Raw genomic sequence first — 10,632 nt, forward strand, 5'->3', positions numbered from 1 at the left:
TTAAACAAAAAAAAAACAAATCACATAAATGAAGAAAAAGTAACCAATTTGTTATGGGTTCCATCGTTGAGCAGTTGGGTGAGATAGGCTATATAGCTATAGATTTCTTACTCTGTTTCTTCTTTCAAATCAGGAAGCCCTTCCCTCTCTCTCAGTTCCCTTGAATCAGGACTGCTTGAACTTGACTTAACTCCAACCATACCCGAAGAAAACTCAGCTCCAGCACCAGAACTATCACTAGCACCATCTCAAATATAATATAAGTATCAAACACATTAAAAAAATCCCAACAGGAGATCCTAAGCGGAGACAGAGGTGGCCAATTTATTTTAGAGTTATTTGGTATTAACCTTTAATTATCATGACTTATCTCATCTCAATCTGATTTGGTGTTTGATTAGGGTTGATCATCGTTTAGAAATAACACCTATACATGTGTATGGTGATTTTTGACAAATGAAACTCTTTTAAAATCACCCAAAATTCTCTTTAAAATCTCACCAAATCTCAAACTATTTTCCTTTTTCTAAAATAAGAAATAATAACAAATCCACCAAACTACCTTAAAAAATCACTTAAATCTCCTAAAATCTAAAATATTATAAATCCTATAAAATTCATTTAAATCATAGTTTGAATACACCCCCCTGAGGCAACCTAGAGTCATTGGGACTTTTGATGAACCATACATCCACAAGAATCAAATGGGAATTAGAGCACCTCCGGTAGACAACAAAAACTTTGAATTCAAATCGAGTCTTATCAACCTGGTCCAAGGTTCCAAGTTTCATGGTCTCCGATGGAGGACCCTTTAGACTACTTGGATCAATTTGATAGGATGTGTGGCACACTGAAAATCACTGGCATATTGGAAGATGCATTCAAGCTCTGCCTTTTCGCATTCTCTCTTGGAGACCGCGCTAGAGTTTAAGACAGAAACCTTCCTCAAGGTTCAGTCACCTATTGGGATCAAAGCAAAAAGGCTTTCCTCTTCAATTTCTTCTCTACAATAAGAACGGCTAGGTTATAAAACAAAATATCAAGCTTCACTCAAAAAGGAAATAGCTTATGTGAAGCATGGGAAGGGATAAACCGCTACAAATTTCAATACTCTCATCATGGCTTCTCTAAGGAATCCTTCTTAAGCACATTTTATCGAGGAGTTCTCCTTAATATACGCATGTTGTTGGATAACACAAGCAAGAAAATTATAGAGTAAACTGTAGAACATGATGAGTCCTTAGTTTAGAATCTTGCTTAAAGTGATGAGAATTATAATGAGTACTATGATCAAACTCTAAGGGACAACAATGATATAAGAGATCTACATCGCAAGGAAATAAAAGCATTGAATGAGAAGAAGGATAATAAAGCTACATATAAGTATTCTACATCGCAATGATATTCCTAGCTTAGAGGTTTCTAATAAAGCTAGATCAACCTTGATCATGTTGATTCTAGTATTAGGAATTTCATAAGCGGAATGTGTTCGATGAAATTCTCGAACCAAAATCTTTAAGAGCTTTAAATACCATGCCATTGGATAATGTTATTAGGATGTTTAGTGGCTAGGCAGACTTGTTATTAATGCTTATTAGCCATTTAATTGCCTTTGGAAGTTGCTGATTATTTGTTTAATGAATTGATTATTGTCATGGAAATGCATTAGTCTATGTAAGTGTCTATGGTCTGTGGATAAATGCTTGTTTAAAGCTGTTAGCTCCATAATACACTTCATTATCGCTCCCAATCAATTGCCTTAACCCGAGGATTGGCTTTCAGTTATTGTTTAGTGAATTGAATTTTCCCGCCTTTCTAAAATTCGAATCTTGTTAGTCTTTTGATCTTAGCTTTTCATCTTGTTTTGCATTGTTAGAGTTATTTTGCATTTTTAGGTACAATTAGAAACCAAATCTCAGCTATTTAGCTTTATTAAACATCTTTGTTTATTCATATTGTGATGAGCTTGCAAATTGAGAATCGAATTAATCCATTGAGAAAAGTACTACATCATCGCCAAAGTGGGAAAAGGGGTTCGTGAATCTGAAGGAGATGTTGGCGACTACACTGGTCTTGGCGTTACTATGTGGTGTACATGGATACTTCATGAGTTGGTTTGGACTGTGTATTGATGCAGGAAGGTAAGGTAATTGCGTATGCTTTGAGGCAGTTGAGGAAGAATGAGGGTAACTACCCTACATATGATTTGGAGATGCCAGCTATGGTGTTCGCTCTGAATATTTGGAGATCCTATATATATGGGCAAATGTGCAAGTGCTTACAGATCATAAGAGCCTGAAGTACATCTTCATTCAGTTAAAGCTGAATTTGAGGCTGAGACGTTGGACGAATTTGGTGACAGATTATGATCTGGATATAGCGTACCATCCTCTTAACTCTTACCTTTACGATTTAATACTAAACAATTCTGAAGAACTATTCTTAAGAGCTTCTTATTAATCATGCTCTTAGGTTCTATTTTCTGGTCCATTATCATATCAGCCTCGAGTGACATGATCCTCTGCTTGGTCTTAGCTGCTCACTCAAGTGTGTCTCTCGAGTGACATACTGTTTCTGCTCCGCATATGTAATGTTACTGGATCGTTTCACTCGAGTGTTTTCCTCAAGTTAAATGCTGATACTACTCCGTCTTAGGCTTTCACTCGATGGTGTCACTCAAGTGTGTGCCTCAAGTGACATATTGATTCTGTTCCGAATCTTTCATGTTACTCGATCATGACACTCGAGTGTGTGCCTCCATTGACATTCTGATTCTGCTTTAGATCTGCTATGCTACTCGAGTGACATGCTTCATTTTTCTTTCCTTTGGTTGGTCACTTGATATGTTGATCTACGTCGAATGCCCACTTCACATCCCTGTTACAGTTCCAATCACCACATATGATGATTGTATAAATGTCCGTCAGGTCCAGTTCATTTAACTGATATATAAACATTATCTCAATATCCAAAATGAATGGAAATCTATCTTAACATTTTTGGAGTACAAATTTGTGACCACCTTTGGTTTTAATATTTTAGACACAAAATGCCATTCACATTAAGCTTATAAATATTACTTCATTAAGGTTAATTTTGTCATTTTCTTGGGTCGGTTCACAACAGTTAAGTATAACCCGATTGCAAAATTTGGATAGTACATTATCCTCAAAAGTTGCCTTTCAAACGTTATATTAAATACTATCAAAACACATTTTGCTAATTTTCTTCCGTGTACAGGTGCAGATATCTCTCTTTACACCTACAATCATAATTACAACTAGGTTTTACCCTGTGGTACACCACGAGTCCATAGTTTTTTTTTTTGTAAGTAATATATATGTTTTTTGCTGCTTAAATTGTAGTTTAGTTTATGTATGTTAGTCGCAAATTCTGAGATTTCAACTATTATATCCAGTGTTTTTTGTTTTTGGTTTGCAAATTCCTCTATAACGGTATACACTAACATCGTTAAACAAGATTGTTGTTAAGTACTTTTAACTCCCTAAATATAAGGTTGTCAAATATATTTTTTTCTTTGTGAAAATGATAACAAAATTATTAAAATGTAAAACAATTGCCGAGACATTAAATATTAACTGATGTATTAAGGTGAAGTGTGTATTTACGGGACATCTGGTCCATGTGTATATTTGTCTAACTCAATAGTGTAATATATTTTGTTAACCCGATGTTCTTGAATATATTTGTCTTTTTTAACAAGTAAACATAATGAAATCACCTAATTAATACGTAGACAGTTGTCTTCAATTTGTAAATACATATGTCGCAACTAAAGTGTTAAGTATTAATAATTTGTTTAATTTATAAAGCAAATTATTTTCATGAAGAAACATGTTTTGTAAAGAGTAAAAATTTGCTTTTTAAGTGCCGACAAAAAAGAAAAAATTGCCTTTAAGTTCTATTTCTCAAAGCGTGCCTCTTTCTCTCACCTTCGTTAGATTCCAGAATTCTTTAATTGACTAAGCTGAATCGATCATTTATGTTATTGACAAAAATATTTCAATCTTTTTGATTACCTGGAGATTTCATCTATCATTCTATTGTTCATGGGCACCACAAATATTTTTTTCCCGGGAATTTATAATAGATCAAGGCTTCTGTTTACTCTATCATCAACCTTTCTTCATGGGTTTTTGAGTTATGGCCGCGCTGGAGGCGCAAATCTGTTGTTTGTTTCACCCCATGGTGGTAAACATGACTACGGTTACGGTTAATGCGGTTATGGTTAATTAACCACCGGTTAACGGTTATAATTTTCTTTAACTATAGTCTTAAACATTATATATACGGTTTAAGACGGTTACGATTATATACGGTTACAGTTAATTACGATTATAGTTAAATAGGGTTACGGTTTTTTGATGATTATTATAGTATTAATACTGGAGACAAAAATCTTATGAAATACTCTTTATTTTACAAGTAAAATAAAAAATGTGATTTCGAATATTTATAGTGAATTAGTTAAATCAGGATATTGGATCAAATACGAGAAACTCAACATCAAATACACAGGGAAAATAAGAATAAAAATAGTTTAGTATGAAATGTTTTGATTACTTACGAGTTCAACTTGTTGTGTTCCTTTTAATAATGTGAAAAAATTATTCAAACACTTGATGTGTCTTTTCATTGTATACAGTTATAATATAATTTATTTTAAGGATTTAAATATGCGGTTAACCGAGGGTTTAACCGTATGGTTATCCGGCGGTTTATTATGGTTACGGTTAGTGTTTTTTTAACCGTAATTAATTTACTTGTATGATTAACGGTGATGATTTTTAACCGTATTATACGGTTACAGTTTATAAACAGTTCGGATACGGTTAAGATTAGCTTTTGGTCATGCCTACATAGTGGCCAAATAATGTAGATATCTGTATTAATTTTTTTTGGGTTGGTCTTACAATTTTGATTAATTACAAAAATTGAAGAGTGATAAATTGCTCAGGTATACTTTTCAATACAGATTTTTCAAATTCAGTGTACTAATATTTTATCATGAATCTTCCACTTTCGATTTTATGAATTTTTTACTTGCCTGTATGAAAAACTGAATATATCTTGACGATGTGATCTTTAATCGTACACGTTTGTGTGGATCCAAAACCTTGAGTTCTAATTTCTGTTTTTTCTATGAAGTGGATGATTTTGTCATTTACATATGTGATACCTCTTTTTTTTGTGCAGTTCTTGAAGTCTTTAATCTGGATTGAATGGAAGTTTGGATAATTTACTCAAAAACATTGAATTATAAGGTAAACAACGCAATATATCGCCGTTCTATTTCATACTCCTGATGACAATAGAAAACTATACATTTTTAATGGAAAAAGATAGCTAAGTGTGTATCCAGAAAGTATTATAACTTTGTAGGATGTTCTTCTCAGCTTTATTGTTTATTGGAACCTTCGTTTTAAGTACCCTACAAGAGACAAAAATTCAAAATCGTATATGTTAATTACGCATGTATCTTCACACCCTGCAAATATTACGCAAGGAAAAATGACGTCGATTAGGGAATTTTGGCATTTCGTTTAAGATAGAACGACGTCGCTTGTCCTTATCTCATTTTTTGACTTAATAGAGATCGATTAACGATCCTAAACGGCTGTTAACTCCTCTGTTAGAAGATTTGATTTGATGACATGTTCAATCTGGCTCAGTCAACAGAAGATGGTGATTTTAAAATAACGCCAACGAGACGTCTATGATTTTAATGGCCATAGTGGAAGTCGAGGATTAAAATGGCCAAAATTTGTAAGTTCGGGATTTAAATAACATTTTCCCCAAAAAAAGGTTTGGTGAGTTTTATGTAACATGGTCTTTGCATGGCTGGCGATAATCACTAGAGTTGTCAAATTTTGTTGCTTGTGCTTTAGAATAATTGTGTCATGTAAGCGATTTTAGAATAGGTGAAGAGTATTTATAATTATTAAAGGTGAAAGGAGATTATAGGGTTTTGTGTGAGTTAGCAGAGAAAAATCTTGGGGATAAAAGTATATCTTCTAAATCACAGAATTTCGGAACTACTACTAAAAATTTAGAATGATTTCATGGAATATGCTAATAAGCTAGTGATTTAAAGAAAGAAAAGATTGTTAGCATTTAATTTAAAATATTTATTTATGTGTCTGACGTTTTTTTGACAAATATTCAAATATATTTTTTGTACACTGATTAATAGTTTTCAGTAGCTACAAAATCAGAAATGGCCAGAAATTAGAGAGACAATGGGCCCATTCGAAAACTATAGATGGGCTTGATAGAAAAATGATTTTATATCTATTAAACCTTTCTTATTTGACATTTTAGTTGTCTTTGATAGATCCAACAGTTAAAGAATTATTGTTTACAAACCGACCCGACAAAGGAAATAACAATTTTATTCTTAATGAATGAAGATTAGCTTTTGATTGTAAGGGGTTGTGTTGTAAAATCGGATGTCCAATGTTGTGGCCAAAAAATTATACTCCAAAAATGTTATATAGATTTCCTATTTAATAATAGCACTTAAAAAGTTCCCAAATATTAGTAATAACTTAATTTCAATCCTAAGTTGATAATATCACATCCCCTATTATAAAACACAATCGTAATAATGCTAATTTAAAAAACGCACTCCAAATTTGCATCATTAAAAATATTCTAATTTTGTCATTATTCTCCTTAATATTTTCTTTTCTTTATATGATTTTGTAATAAAATTCACATTAAAATAAAATTTACAATCTTCCTACAAATAGGGGAACATAATTATATAGATAAAATGAAAATTTAATGTGCCTTATACAAATAAGGGAAGTTATGAATTCCAAATTCAGAAGATCAACAATTGAATCTCCACAAAACTGAATACTAGTTATATCGTTTCCACTTTTCAAGTTATAAATCCGTTATGACAAGATTTTTCTATATAAGGAAAACAAATATGTTGATTTAATGCTATCATATCACCGTAAAATTAGAATAAGATATATATTTTCACTAATATTTATTCATAAAATCGATGTAATAAAAAAATAGAAACTAGTTATTTTACATACACGATAATTTATTGGGATATTCTTTACCTAAATACTAAATACTCGATTCGATATCACACATAATTCTATCATTACCAAGGAACTCTATAAATAACTTGTGAGTAGAAGAACCAAAATGCATAAAATCTTATTTGGCTTCTATTATGGTAAAGTAGATTAGATTATTATTTATGCTATTCTATAAACTAATTATATTTTTTTCTTACTTGTAGATGTTCTCGGCAAAAGCGTTATATTGGAGACTGGGGAGATGCAAATGCCTGAGATGAACAACAAGCCAATAAATAAGCTTAGTTCCGAATTAAGATATTAAAAGTGAGTTCAATATACTTAAGTATTTGTAATCCGATTTATTTTCATTTAATGATACTAAACTAATTTATACTTTTATGTATGGTAATGAGAGACAGAGAATGATTGTCGTGTATACCTTGCAGGTGCGTTTGCTTAATTGGTTTTTTTTTCGGGTAGCTGAATTATGGTAAACTGTTTGATCAAGTTAGGAACTTACTAACAAGGACAGAAGAACAAAACCAACCTCAAAACCATCGACACTATTCTTTCTTTTTCATTAACCATCGACACTATTCTTCTGCAAATCATTTAGGAAGTAAAAGGGGTAAGTAACACTCACCTACGTGTTGAAAACCATATACTGAATCAAATTCAAAATTAGCTGTTTTAGGATTGTTTCAGTATTACATAATAACACATATTTTCTCTTACCCCTGTGTATACCGTAGTTTCGACTTGGGATTGTAGAATTGAGATGAGACGATCATGATTACAGTGAAAAGAGAATTTTATGGCCCTCTAAAACTCCCAAACGAATGGAGGTTTTTAGGTTTCAAATTTGGAATTAACAATTGTCAATTCACTAATTCAGAAAATCCTAGATTTAGGGATTGAAAAGGATGAAAGGTTTAGGCTTTGTTTCATGTCATGTAATTAAAGAGTACGAATTGATGATAGTTGCAGTCAATTGTGGAAGAAGCTGTCATTTTCATATTTGAGAGGAAGATACGTGCAGGTTTGAAACTTTCTCTTCCAATTCCTCCGCAAATTATAACCTCTATTTGTTAGATCAGAATTTTGAAAGTATGTATAATCACAAATTTTTTAGAAGTATGTATAGCAATGATCAGGAAGAGAAAAGAAAGGGATCAGTAATATTTTTTTGGCTAAACTAGTGTTTCAGTTTTTTTTCCGTTATATATGTTTAAATCAAAGAAGGAAAAGATTACAAAAGTAAATAACACAATAAAAAAAAACAAAGCTTAAGGACATCATTATTGATAGTATTTTTGCCAAATCTTAGCCTAAAATTTGACTATCATACCACCAATAATGGTTGTCTACGGCCCAAACAAATTAGAAGTCCCTCCCAAAATTAAAAAAAAAAAAAACCCGTTTCTCGTGTTTTTTCGCCAATTTTTTTATTATTATTTTTCATGCATCAAATTTCTGTCTTCTCTGTTTATAAAAAAATCAATAATTTAAAAGACTAGTACACTTCATCATAACTTTTTGTTATATGACAGGTATCCAAAATATTAATAATAATTGCCTTCCACTTTCATTAACCAGTTTAACTATAGGAAGGGTATCTAAACAATCTCTTCATATTAAAAAATAAAATAACATTACATGTACCTATGCTACATAGTTTTTGTGAGACCCCAGTTTCTGTAGAGGTTTAAATGAATTGATTTGGCTACCTATTTCACCAAAGTGCGCTTATCTTTTCGGTTAAGAGTCCTGAGAGAACTCTATAGTTAAGCGTGGTTCTGTTGGAGTAGTGTTAGGAAGCGGTTGTTGGAACTGTGTAAGTGAGGCCAAAACACAGGGAAAGATCATCTGGTGATTCGTAGGATTAGTAAACAGGTTTTTAAACCTCCCGGACGTAGCAAACCGACTGTTGGATATTGATGGGCTCATGGGCCTAGTGAGAGGACGTGAGGCCCATTAAGAGAAGTGGACCCATGGGCTTGTGGTGAACATGAAGCCCACTAGAGAGATGGCAGTCAGATCGTTACAAGTGGTATCAGAGCGGAACCTAGACAAGTGTAGAGTGGTGGGTCCACATCGTCAGGGGGTGACGTTCTTGGTGCGCAATAAGGACGTTGCGGCCTGTTAGTGGGGGAGAACTGTGAGACTCCAATTTGCGAAGAGGTTTAAATGAATTGATTTGGCCACCTATGTCACCAAAGTGCACTTATCTTTTCGGTCAAGATCTTGAGAGATCTTCACAGTTAAGCTAGCCTATGCTGGAGTAGTCTTAGGATGGGTGACCTTCCGGGAAGTGGTTGTCGGAACTATGTGGTGAGGCCAAAACACAGGAAAAGATCATGTGGTGATTTGTAGTATTGGTAAACAAGTCTTTAAGCCGCATGTACCTAGTGAGAGGACGTGAGATCCATAAAGAGAGGTGGGCCCATGTACTGGTGGTGGACATGGGCCCCACTAGAGAGATGGATGTTGGGCCGTTACAGTTTTAATTTCCAATTAAAAATTACGTTAAAATTATGCAAATTTAATATATATTTTAAAAAACTTAAACCAAAATTATATAATACAAATAGTAATTTTTTATTTAATTAATTTTCTTGCAGTGTATCTTTTAATCATATCGGGTATAATAATTTTTAAATAAATTAAAACAAAAAAATATTACAAAACATCAATTTAAAAAAATGCTAACTGTCACTATAGACGGTTATATGGTGGGATGGGTTCAAACCGACATTCATATCAATTTAAAATATTTTAGTCCGGTACTATAACACGGGTGAATCATTCCCTCTGATGATATGATGTTTTACCCTTTTTTATAAGATTAACCCACATATATCCAATAACACATAATACTAGTTATTGCAAAAACACCAATATATATATATATATATATATATATATATATATATATATATATAGAACACTTTAAGATCTATATAATAACTCAGGAAAACTTAATTTATATTTCAAGAAGCAAAAATGATCTCGTGGTGTACCACGCGGTAAATTCCAGTACCAAATTAAAAAACAAAACATTTATCGATTCATTTGCCTCTACTACCAGATTCAAATTTGCGCGGATTATCCACAAGTTTGATGTTTCTCCATCAAATTTTTCTTTTTTACTTCCCTGTTAATAGTTGTTTTCTCAAAACCAGATATGTATCTCTGCTTTAAACGAAAAGGTAAGTAAACTCAAACTAAGGTAACTACTCTAACCAACTTTTAGAATAAATACAACTTGTTTTCTTTAGCATCGTGTCTTTTATGAGGATATTAGAGCAGCTCCATTGGTGTATGCTAAGGATGTCTTAACCAAAATTTTAAGCTAAAAAAAAATGTAAAATGTGTATTTAGCTTATGATCGTCCCTTACTGAAGGAGTTTTAGACTTTTTAAGATATGTGTATGTGTCAACATTTTACTGGGTGAAAGGAAAAAGAAGAAAAAAAAAAATTCACGCGTCAAATTTTATTTTTTTTCTTTATCTCTTTCTCTCCCTTCTCTCTCGACATCTCAGATGGCGACTAAGAAGCGATTCTTTT

The 10,632-nt window shown here is 32.5% G+C and overlaps 1 non-coding gene across 1 annotated transcript; it reads right to left on the reverse strand.

Annotated features, from left to right (window-relative positions):
• Positions 1–1,021: 1,021 nt before the first annotated feature.
• LOC111829140 lies at positions 1,022–1,125 on the reverse strand. The gene has a single exon (XR_002832698.1). It is a non-coding gene; the product is annotated as a small nucleolar RNA R71 (small nucleolar RNA).
• Positions 1,126–10,632: the final 9,507 nt, after the last annotated feature.

This window comes from Capsella rubella, unplaced genomic scaffold (assembly GCF_000375325.1).
Source record: "Capsella rubella cultivar Monte Gargano unplaced genomic scaffold, Caprub1_0 scaffold_8, whole genome shotgun sequence".
In the NCBI taxonomy this organism is placed as follows: Eukaryota; Viridiplantae; Streptophyta; class Magnoliopsida; order Brassicales; family Brassicaceae; genus Capsella; species Capsella rubella.